Genomic DNA, 13,367 nt, shown 5'->3' on the forward strand with positions numbered 1-13,367 from the left:
CTATGGGTGCCCTGCAAATAACACTCCATCCTATCGATAATTCCAATTAAATCCATCCTATCCATCATTCTTCCCATAATAAACTCACTTAAAATTATAACCGGTTACCATAGGTAACCTTCTCTCTCCTCCTTATTTAAGCATTTTTAACAAATTTCCTTCATTTTTGTATCTCTGTTATACTCCGTGTTTTTCAACAGCTCACGGAAGAGAACCATGGACTCTTCCACACACCCATAAGGGCCATGATACCCTAGCAAAGAAAAAATCGAATTCCAAATCACCAAATTCTTCCGCGGCAGGAACACTTGAACAACCTCATCAACACACCCATGTCTACCATACAACCCACTCAAAGCAGTCCCTAGACCCCTTCCTCAACAACAATCCACGACACGACAACAACCACCAAATGTAAACTCATTCGGTCTAAATCCACAACCCCACATACCACAAAACACTTCCCAACTTCCCTCCACACACCCGCTTCTCCTATACCCACTTATCATAGCATTATAAGACACGACATTTCTCTGAGGCATTTCATCAAACACCTTCTGTGCAACATCAATCTCGTCAAAACTCATATGCAACGATACATCATTGGTTGTGAAGTAAATGGGTTGTCTTGTAAAGGGTCAAACTGTAATATTGAGCGAGTGAACGGTGCATACCGCTTTGAGGGTTCGAGATTGCGCGAATTTATTGAGAATTTTGTGAAGATGAGTATCTGGGTAGACATTAAAAGGTTGAAAATGGATTAAATTGGAGGAAAGTTAAGATATTGGGAAGATTAAGCTTCGTTTGATGGTGAAATTGATCAGAATTCATAAGCTAGCTAATACTATTATCAGGTTGTTTAAAGTTGAGATATTGGGAATATTTTGTGGAGATGAGCATTTGTTGGGCGTGTTTTAGGCGTATTGAGCACACTTCAGTCATTTTAACCTAAAAATAATAAGGGTGACCTGTTGTTCAGGTTGCCCGTCTTCTTAGACTATTATGAAAAGAATGGTAGATAGGATGGATTTAATTGGAATTACGAATAGGATGGAGCGTTATTTGCAGGGCACCCATAGGATGGATTATTCGCATGAAATAATCCTATTAAAAATCAACATACTCATAAAATATGTCATTTACAAAATCGACTAGTAATTCGTAATTACTTGTACCAAAAGTGTTTCCGAATTATAAACTACAACATTCTGTATTTATAATAATTTATTCATTCCGTTTCAATTGTTTCCGTAAACAATAATTTCATCTAAGTAATAAAACAATTCGATTACTTAGACCGTGTCACATTTAATCATATTACAATAAGATACGTTAATTATACTCACAAAATCATCCGTCAATTTTAAGCAATTTAATTAACTCGTATCGGTATACGATTAAGTAAATAATCAATTAAGAGTATTTCCCTATAGGTATGACCTAAGGGGATCAACTGATCACCACCGTCGCACGATAGTAATGTCAAACTCTAGTCAGCCAATCATTACGGATATGTGTGGACTAGTTGACTGTAAAATATTACATCCCATATGTATTCTTAAAATGAGATTTAAACATGTGATCATCATGATCAACAGTTGTGATCGCATTATTGTCGGAGGACACTTATTCCAACACTTATTTGAGTGATTTGAGCGACCCGTGAGAGTCCAATTGATAAGTCTCTATAGTTCACGGTTCAGCAGTTTTTAACGACTTCATAACTCGTTTGCATGATTCATATTGCTAATTGATTTTTAGTTGTTGCATTAAATTGGTTTAGGCTTTACGGTTTGCATTTCGCTCTGAGATTGAACTCGATCCATTAGGTCTTTAGATCAAGTCTAGTTCTTGCTTGGGGACAAGCAAGGGTTTGGTTTGGGGAAGTTTGATGCGTGTCCTAAATATGATGTTTTACACCTCATTTTACACGCATTTCAGAGCTCATTTATGTAGTTTATGCTACTATTCTCCCTATTTCCGTCTACTTTCGTGTTTTTGTACATTATTGCAGAAATGTGAAGAATCCAGTGGAAATCAAGCCGAATCCGTCCCCGAGTACCTTGCATTGCATTTGACATGAAGTATTTACACAAGAAATGAACTTGGCGCGCATTTCGAGGCCTGAAAGACAACTTTATGAAGAATTAGAAGCGGACTACCAGCTATAGTGGTCGATCGACTGCCTCCTATGGTCGATCGACCAGAGCACGACTTACAGAAGCTACTGTTCAGTACAGACCAGTCGATCGACTGCCTTGCATGGTCGATAAACCATCACACGAGCTGACGCGCAAATTAAAGAAATAGAACGAGAATTCCAAAGCCCATTGTATATTAGGTTTAGGAATAAGGTTACGTTATATTCCTATATAACGTAACCTGATATTATCAAGTTTTTATCAGATTTTTATCATAGAAAACTTTAGGGAAATAATTAGGGTTTGCATTCAAGTTTACATTCATTCAATACAATTTACTTTTCGTTCGTGCTTTCCGATTCTCCTTACTTCCATTCGGTATTTTTCAGTTCTTTAGTTCAGTTTCGTTACTTTGTTCGTTCATAGTATAGAATTGCTAGGTTAGATCTCCCGAAGTGTAGATACCTCATTTCTGCACCTCCCGCAAACCACCCGTGATGATTGGGCCGCATGTTTGGTACGCGGAACGATTTGTGACAGTTCATAAGTTTATCGTCAAGTGATTGCTCAAACACTGATGTCTACCTCATAATTGTCATCTACGCGCCGATACGGTCGTTTTGACAGTAATTAGAGTACATTTGGAGTCCGGGCCTAAAACCGTCTTCCAAGAGACGCAGTGACTGCTGCGCCTCTTCCTAGGTCCTTTTCTGCGTATTTTTCGTATCTTTTTCATATCTTTCCGAGATTCACTTCCAAAGTCTCTCCGAAAACACTATTCCTTCATGTGATTAGTATAAATAGGAGCCTTCGCTCCTCATATTTCTCACGCGAGTGTCCGCCCTTCTCTTCTCCCTTTGCATTCTAGACCTTTGTTCTTACTTCTTGGCACCTACGTGCTTGAACTTTCGACCACGTAAGCTCGGATCCTTCTGAGTACCAGCCTCGTTTGTATGACCGACCAATTTGACCAACTCCACATCAATCAACTTAATTAATCTAATCGTTTTCCTCTTACGAGGGCACTTTCGTTACATTCGAGTCGAGCATCACTAATCGTAAACTTAGTTCATCTCGTTTCGTCAAACATGTAAGTCTGAGGGTGTAAATATCTCCTTTTATGTATTGTTATTTACTTTTTGTATCACTAATGTAAGGTTTATGTCGAAAACATCTCTTAAAACTGATTTCTAAAACCTCGTTAAAATCTTTTTACGGATTTCCAGAAGACAAACCGTCGAGAAAGGACGCAGCAAATGCTGCGCCTCTTCGAAGGAGCGCAGTGCCTGCTGCGCCTCTTCGTGAGGCTGCCACAGTTCCTGCTTCCTTTCTTCTTCCTTCGTCCTCTGTAAATTCGTTCGTTTTGTTTGCTTCATTTGTTTCTTGCTAATTCTTTGATACGATAACATAATCATCTTACATGTATATTATTCATCATCACTAACACGTCTAATTCGTCATTAAATCCGACTTAAATCCCTTATAATCTCATATTTGCGGGTTTTCGTCATTAAAATCAATCCGGGTTGTAGAAATTCGATTCGTTCATATCGGGTTTCTGGAATTCGACCTTTGATATATTTTCATCTGTCTATTATATTGTTCGTCATTAATTTGTCGTTAATTCGTCATGTTTAACCTATTTTGTTCACCCATGTCACTAATCAATCATTCGTCCATGTAATTAATTCGTTTGCATCCGTCTCATCCATGTTTTATTGCTTTCATGACCGTTAATCAAATGTAAATAACCTGATAATCACTTCCATCCAAGTAAATATCGTAATTAATCATTTAAATTCACCAATTAATGTTAACGATTTGCAATTCCGGCTTCACAGCCAGAACTCACCCTTGGAACAGACGCAGCAACTCCTGCGCCTCTTCCAAAGGGCGCAGTCCTGCTGCGCCTGTTCCAGGTTGATTTCTGCCTCTGAACATCCGTTCTGCCTTGACCTAGTTTATTAGCTTACGTATAATTGACTATTAATCGTATTATCGCCTATTAATCTGTTCGTTAATTCTTTCTTTTATTCTTTTTCCCAAATTATCCGTTTTAAAGGTATTTTCGACATAAATCAATAAACCCCATGTAATTATTGTAATTTTCATTATTGTATTTATCATGTTTCTTGCATCATTTGTATGCCTTCATATGTAATTGAGCATTAAATCCTACTTCGACATTAATTGTATGCTAAACTACGTGTTGACCGACTTAGTCTAATCTTCACATGCTAGGATTAAAACTTGGATGTTGCATTGCATGCATATAATCGGCGATATATCGAGTATAGACGATGTCCCTAATCATTAGTAGAGGCTGCTATCGAGGCGGGCGGGATTAGGTGTTCGATCAAAAGAGCTTCCTAATACGTACCCTCACCCCTTACTCCAGATCTCTGTGAACATCCGTGTTCATTGGCATCCACGAGAGTCATTCTAGACATAGAATGCTAAGGGTAACGATTGCTTGGTGTTCATGTCTCTACTTTGTGTCTTGACATGGCACGAAGTATTCGAACGGTTCCAATTTCCCATAAAAATTGGTGGCGACTCCACAAAATGCAAACGCTTGTTCTCTCTCCTAAGCGCCCCCGTGGGCCCATTGTCCACAGTTTGGCGACTCCGCTGGGGACAATACACTTACGTGTAGCCAAGGGTGAAACTTGAACAAGGTTAGGGAATAGTTTGTACAAGAAAATTGTCGGTTTTCATAACTCGGTCTTCCTAGACCGTTTTATTCGGCCTTCCTAGGCCCAACCCAACCCACTCGACCAATCGTCCCGTCTAAACGGTCCTAATTCTTATTTGGGCCTAAGGATGGATAGCGATTGACGTCATCCATACCATGATGCTTACACTTGTTTGTATCAAGGACTTTCAGTACTTGAGGAAATGGACTAGGAATCGGCCTTACTCTTGTTTGGTACGAGCCTCTTCACAGACTTCGGGTTTGATTGTTCGGTATGACAACCCACCCTTTAAACCAAAACCCTTTTAAATGCACTCAGCATCCCGTTATAATACTTGTATAAATGTTTGTACCTTACGTGATCACCATTTCTAAACGAAATCATGACGATTTTTGTAAAAAAATCAAAACCCATTTTAAAATGAAAATTTCGAAAAAGAGAGAGGGCCTTTGATTAGCGCAAAATCCAGTCAAAATTCTGTCCGTTTATCGAGTCAAATTTCGGGCCCAAGCCCATTTCAAAACCACTTCGAGTCCACTCCTACAACTACACTATAGTTGACTAGGATACACATTTTCAAAACTTTGTCTTTTCTTCAAAGCTCACTCAACACAAGTGGCACCCACCCACTTCACGAGTCAAAACATTTCTTCTCTTAGCAAGTGTGTTAGATTGGTAGATCGTGTTTTGATTCGTCATCGATCTCTTATCCAGTTTTCAAGATGCCTGAAACAAGCGACGTGAACTTCAACCAACTTCAAGATGGTAATGATCGAATCCTAGCCGCGTTAGCTCAAATCCAAGTTACCCAAGATCAAGTGTATGATCGCCTTGACACCATCGAGGGCCGGATCTACGCGGTAGAGGGGAGGTTGCCTCCTCAAGAAAGTGAAGTAGTAGGTGACTTCGCGGATGAATCCAAGGACGAAAATCCTCCCATGGGGATGACTGTAGCCGAGAAAAGACTCCAATACTTAGAGGAACAATTGATGTATCTTAAAAGGGATGACATTTATAGGGAGAATAATCGCAAGTATGAGGCCGTCAATTCCAAATTGCCAACCAACTTCAATATGACGGATATCCCTAAATTCAAGGGGCACGAAAACCCCTTGAACCACATCCGTGCCTTCAAGGATTACATGTCTATCAAAGGCATCACACCTGAGATGTTCTTAAGGATCTTTACTTCATCTCTTGACACCATCCCAAAGCAATGGTTCTACTCTTTAGAACACAAGAAGATCGCTACTTGGGAAGATGCCGCGATCGAGTTTTCTAAGCAATATGCGGATAATGCTGAGATCCAAGTTAACATGCGCACCCTAGAGGTTCTTACCCAAAATGACAAAGAAGGATTCACCGACTTCCTAAGTAGGTGGAGGAAGACTAGTACCCAACTAGTTGAACGCCCGGATGAGGCTACCCTTGTTGAGAAGTTCGTGGACAATCTCAAACCCATCTATGCCAATCATTTGAGGTACCAAAACATTAAAACTTTCAAGGACTTAACCGTACTAAGGACGAGAATTGAAGATGACATCCGTAAAGGGCTCTTGTCCAAAACGGTAGGTCGAGGATATCAAGGCTCAACAAGTCGTTCATACGGCTCCACTAGCAAGACCGATGAGGTTAACCTTCTCGAGCCATCCAAGAAAAGTACCCCACCGAGGAAATTCGCAAATCTTGGGGACACTTACTCCAACGCTCTAAAGAGGTTAATGAAGCAAGGCAAACTCCAACCCATAGGACCTACTCCCGAACCCGAAAAGAAATCCAAATTCTGGGACGAGAACTCGTACTGTGAATACCATAGGGGCAAGGGGCACGACACAGAAAAATGCTACAAATTGAAAAATGTGCTTCAAGACATGATCGAGGACGGTCGACTACCAATACCGCCGGGAGGTAAACCCAACAACACTCAGAACCCTCTAGGGATTCTAGTGATCACAAGTGAAGAATCTACCTTAGATTGTTCACACCTCATTTCTCCAATTGAAGATGAGATCTACGCGATCGAGAATGAAGGGTTCTACTCTACTATCTTCCCTACCATTTCCGACTTCATCACATGGGCGAAGAGTGTGGATATGCAACTTTGGGAATTGGAAAATGTGGTGACAACTTTACATGACCCCAATGCGACACCTAAAGAACATGCACCACTAACTTTCTCTCAAAATGCTACTATGCAAGAAATAGTCGCCGTGGTTGATAGACTAGTCGACCAAATCACGCAATTAGAAGACGAAATCATGAGAATGAGGGAAATAGCTACAATCAACGGAGTATGGGCCGATGATGACGAGGACGAGTATCTCATTGAAAACTCCCTAGTCAAAGAAATAGTCCAAAATGGTGAAGACCAAGACGTGGACCACCTAACTCGTTCAGGGCGTCCAAATCAAAACACCACTCAAAATGGTCCAACCAATGTTGTCACACCAAATGATAACGAAGATGACTCCACTGATCATTTGCTCAAGCAATTACAGAAGACAAAGGCTGATCTTTCAGTCTGGCAACTAGTAGCAAGCTCATTCCCACATCGCCAAGCTTTACTGCAAGCCTTGGCCAAACTAAATGTAGCACATAACTCCACACCCGAAGATGTAGTCAACTTGGTCTTCCAAGAATCGTCAAAGCTAAGTAATCCTATTACTTTCTCAGATGAAGATTTGCCACCTTTTGGCGCTAGTCACAACTTGGCTCTTTACATCACTGTCATTTGTCTAAAGAAGAATGTGCCAATGACCTTGGTAGATGATGGCTCCGCGGTCAACGTCATACCCCTCAAAACGGCATACAAATTAGGTATGAAAGAGTCGGATTGGACCCCTACCAACCAAGGTGTTCGCGCATATGATGGTACACGACGAAAGGTAGTAGGACTCGTTAACCTAACCATAGCCACAGGGCCAATCGAGCGAAAGGTTAATTTCCAAATAGTGGACATTGAAGCTTCCTTCAACATACTCCTAGGAAGACCTTGGATTCACGCTTCCAAAGCGGTGACATCCACCCTTCATCAAAAGATCAAGATCCCACTAAATGGCAAAATGGTGACGATCACTTCGTCACCCATCAAGGCAATAATCGAAAAGAAGTCGAACAATCAAGTCCTTGCAGATCCAGTATATGAACTTGGGGGCTTCCAAAGCATAAGTGTCATATAAAGTGAATTGGCACCCTTATACTACGATCCCTACTCCAACTTAGTGGTCAACCACATACTCAAATCCCAGGGATACTTCCCTGGAATGCCTTTAAACCCTGTCCGAAGAAACACCTTCGCACCATACAAGGAAGGCAACTAAAAAAGGATACCACTTGGACTAGGGTACAAACCCACCAAAGAGGAAGTTCTCGAGATGCTTGCTTAAGTTCAAAACCGCAAGTACGTAGGAGTCCAAATGCGACCCTATCTCCCTACCCTAAATGGATACTTTGTTAAAGAAGGAAGACTAGAACTCTTTCACGGATATCCCGAGCCTTGGCATTATCTCGAAAGGAAGCTAGCCAGAATCGAGATCTTTCACGATTGCTACTTCATCCCTCCAGAAACGGTTCCTACCGTCAAAACCCGTCAAGCACCTTGCTTAGACGAACAAGCTGTTAGCCTATAGTTTGGAGAGGATCGATTTGTTAGAGCCGCGCAGGATGAGATCATTACCATGATACTTCAAGACGATCGCTTCAACCCTACCGCGTTAATCACAGAAACAAACGCGAGTCAGCAAAAAGGATGGAGAAAATCAATCAAGTGGACCAACAATCAAGGAAGACTCTTCAAGCTCACCACTGGAGAAGGAGAGATGTTCAAAGGAGAACCAGAAGACGATGAATTCGAGTCGAGTCGAGTCGGAGTCGAGTCGAAGTCTAGAGAAGTCACTAAGGAGTCTCCTCCGTCGTCATCCCCATTCCCTTTATTTCTCCTAGCTTAGCCTCGAATAGTAACAGTAGTTCGGGAAATGTCCCAACCACTGTCCCTTTACCGCCACTGACCACAGATTACATGGCTTCTTTATTTCAACTCTTCTCAAACTTTAATATGAATAAATCAGGTTCTGCTTACTCTTTGTGTTATCTTGAGTGCAATTCTGTTTACGATGATACTGAGGATGACCAAGACCCAGGCTCAATTGAGATACTTCCCTATGTAGCCAAAGAAATAATACAGGAAGGGGAAGGGGGACCAGTAATAGAGAATACCGAACCCATCAATGTAGGAACCGAATTAGAACCCCAAGAACTTAGGATAGGGACTACCTTGAGCTCTACCGAAAGGGCCGACTTCATAGACCTCCTACATGAGTTCAAAGATGTTTTCGCATGGTCCTACAAAGACATGCCAGGGATCGACAGGGATATCGCCGAACATAGAATCCCGATTAAGCCAGGTTTCAAACCGGTAAAACAGAAGCTTCGTCGAATGAGAACGGAATGGGCTCTCAAGATTAAGGAAGAAGTCGATAAGCAATTCAAAGCCGGGTTCGTCAAAGTTTCCGAGTACTCTGACTGGGTAGCCAACATAGTACTTGTACCCAAAAAGGATGGGAGAATCCGTGTTTGTGTTGATTTTAGAGACTTAAATAAAGCAAGTCCTAAAGACGACTTTCCTCTACCACACATTGACATATTGGTGGACAATACTGCAGACCACACATTACTATCCTTCATGGATGGGTATGCTGGTTATAACCAAATCAAGATGGCCATAGAGGACATGCATAAGACTGCCTTCGTCACACAATGGGGAACCTATTGCTATACGGTAATGCCGTTTGGGTTAATCAACGCCGGAGCTACATATCAACGCACCGCAACTACACTCTTACATGACATGATGCACAAAGAAGTGGAGGTATACGTAGACGACATGATTGTCAAGTCCAAGGATAGAGAGAGGCATATTGCGAACCTTCGCAAATTTTTCGCAAGGCTACGAAAGTACAACATGAGGCTCAATCCTCAGAATTGCGCATTCGGAGTAACATCTGGTAAACTCCTGGGATACGTCATTAGCCAACGAGGTATAGAGATAGACCCTTCCAAGATCAAGGCTCTGATCGAAATGCCACAACCTCAAACAGAAAAAGAAGTCAGAGGATTCCTGGGAAAAGTACAATATATAAGTCGATTCATATCGAAACTCACCATGATTTGTGAGCCTATTTTCAAGAAGCTCAAGAAAACGGACCACACCATGTGGGATGATGATTGTCAAAAGGCGTTTGATCGAATCAAAGAGATATTGGATAAACCACCAGTGCTCATGCCACCTCAACGAGATCAACCTCTTGGTTTATATCTCACAGTAACCGAAACAGCCATGGGTGCCATGCTAGCTCAAACCGTAGGAAAAGAAGAAAGGGCTATCTACTACCTTAGTAAGAAGTTCTTGGAGTACGAGTGCAAATACTCACAACTCGAAAAGACATGCCTCGCTCTTGTGTGGGCGACGAAGAAGCTACGCCATTACATGCTTAGCTACTCCGTCAAAATATACTCCAAAATGGATCCAGTCAAATACCTCTTCGAGAAACCCGTCCTTAACGGACGCCTAGCAAGATGGACTTTGATGCTCTCAAAGTTCGATCTCAAATACGTGCCTCTGAAAGTTATAAAAGGGCGCGCCGTTGCCGAATTCTTTGCAGAGAATCCCATCAACTATGCACAAACGATAGACACTTGGTCATTTCCAGACGAGGATATACTCCAAACTGATGTAGACTCCTGGGACCTTTACTTTGATGGAGCATCAAACTTAAGAGGATTTGGAATAGGAGTGTTGCTCATTTCTTCTGAAGGTGAGCATACACCAATCTCTGTCAAACTCGACTTCGAGGTGACAAATAATGCTGCAGAATACGAAGCTTGTCTCATTGGACTACAAGCGGCAGTGAGCCTAGGCATTAAAAAACCTCTGAGTACATGGGGATTCATCCCTGATCATCAATCAAGTTACGGGATCTTGGAAAATTCGAAGCGAAAGTCTAGCATCTTATCAAGCCAGAATAGACCAAGTTGCCCAATTCTTTGATCACGTGACCTATCTACACCTACCTCGGGAAGAAAATCAATTTGCAGATACTCTTGCAAAACTCGCATCTTTGATTAATATGCCAGATGACATGGTGGAAATGCCTTTATGTATCGAACTACGGTCAGAGCCAGCTTATGTCCACCAAATCACCGACGAAGAGGAAATCGCGCAGGAACCCTGGTTCCAAGCAATCCTAAATTTCAAGCTCAACGGTACCTATCCACCTGATATGGACAAAAGGGGACAACGTGCTATACGCCTACTAGCTTCCCAATACGTTCTCATGCAAGGAGAGTGTTGGAATATGTGTCCTCCGACAATAATGCGATCACGACAGTTGATCATGATGATCACATGTTTAAGTCTCATTATAAAGAATACAATTGGGAAGTAATATTTTTACTGTCAACTGATCAACATATATCGGTAATGATTGGCTGACTAGAGTTTGACATTACTGTCGTGCGACGGTGGTGATCAGTTGATCCCCTAGGTCATACCTATAGGGCAACACTCTTAATTGATCATTTAATTAATCGTATAACGTTACGAGTTAATTAAATTAACTGAAAATTGACGGAGGATTTTGGAAGAAAAATTTACGTGTCTCATTGAAATTTGATTAAAATGAGATACGGTCTGAGTAATCGAATTGTATCATTACTCAGATGAAACCATTGTTTAAGGAAACAATTAAATTGAATGAATTATTATAAATACAATTTGTTGTCATTTATAATTGGTAAAATATTTTGGTACAAGTAATAATGAATTGCAAAGTCGATTTTGTATATGACGTATTTTTATTAATACGTTGATTTTTAATATGTTAAAAATGCATAACAAATTTATGTTACATATGACATGTGACATAAGACAAGTTTGACAAAAATAAAATGGGTTCCATTTTATGAAGGTGCCGAAACTAGGAAGGGGATTAGGCTAAATATTGTGTTTATAATATAAGTTGTAAACATAATGATTACTTACCTTACTAGCCATGCAACCGTAGTTTACATTGTGAAGATAAACAAGTGCATGCATTGGCTCCCTCCACCCCTTTCCTCCATCCGGTTTTGAGAGAGGAAAACCACTTTGGTTTTTCCTCTTATTTTTACCTAAATACACAATAATATTATTGTTGTTCATTCACTTGTTCATTCATCTAAAATTTGAGTTTTAGAGAGATAAAAAGCTTCCTTCTTCCTCTCCCATAAAACCAAAAATATTAAAGAGTCCCATAATATTTTTGGGTCAATTGTTCTACAAAATTAATATTGTACTAGTACTTATAATATTAATTTTAATTAAGAGTGAGCTTTGGGTATAAATCCTTGGGAGAGATCCTACACTTGGGTCTTTGTTCATCCAAAAGGAAAGCTCAAGAACAAGAGAGAAAGGTGATCTCTCTTGTGCCCATATTAACCAAATTTCCAATGTAAGAACAAAGTTTCTTCTTTATTTTGGTTATAAGTTTGCATGCATAAGATCATTCTTTAATTTTATGAAAAATTAAATTAAAACATATATGAATATGTAAGTATATAGATCTACTTTTCCTTCAATCGGTATCAAGAGCCATGGTTGTTTGCATGCAAATCGGTTAAAAGTTTTTCCGAGTTATAAGAATAACATATAAAACTTGTAAAATTTGTGTTATTATGATATATCACGAAATTAATTTATGCATGTTAAAATTTCTGGTCCTAAAATGTTTTTAGGATATTTTGGTTATTTAACGGATTTTTATTGTTCATATTATACAATAATGGCATTAAAATATGATTTTATGAGTAAAAATGTCATTTTTGGACTAAAATTAGCTAAACTTCGAATTTTCCAGTGATTTTTGGATATGTTGTCACATATATTATTTTGAGATAACCTGTAAATTTTCATAATTTTTGGACTTTTATGCTCGAAAAATGGATTTTTCATTATTAAATTCGGATTTAGGTGAAAAATAGGTTAATATGAGATAAATTTCGAATCTGGTCATAGAAATTTAGTATGTTGTCACATGCAATTTTACAAGATGTGTGTAAAATAATAGGGTATAGTGAAGTTTTTTTGCATGATTTATGGATTTTTGAAGAAAAATAGCATGAATAGTGACTTTATTAATGAAATATTGATAAAACATACTCTATGACTAAGGAAAAACATTATATGTTTCTTTTTATTATCTGTTTCAGATCTAAAATTGAAAAGTTGATGTATATAATTTTTCACATGTTTTTATGATTATTTTAGTTAAAACCGATAAACCGCAACATTGTTTTTCCGGATAAAATTCGAAATTTTTAACCTAAGTTTTTGAACATTATGAGTGTCATGGTATTTTTCCAGAATGTTCATGAGTTTAAATTTCAAATTTTGAATTTATTTAAAATTTTTGTGATTTATTTGAAGTTTATAGCTTATTTTTATTATTTTAAGTCCATTAATGAACAAATTTTATAAATATGAATTAATTATGGT

Source organism: Silene latifolia, chromosome 5 (genome assembly GCF_048544455.1).
Source record: "Silene latifolia isolate original U9 population chromosome 5, ASM4854445v1, whole genome shotgun sequence".
Taxonomy (NCBI): Eukaryota; Viridiplantae; Streptophyta; class Magnoliopsida; order Caryophyllales; family Caryophyllaceae; genus Silene; species Silene latifolia.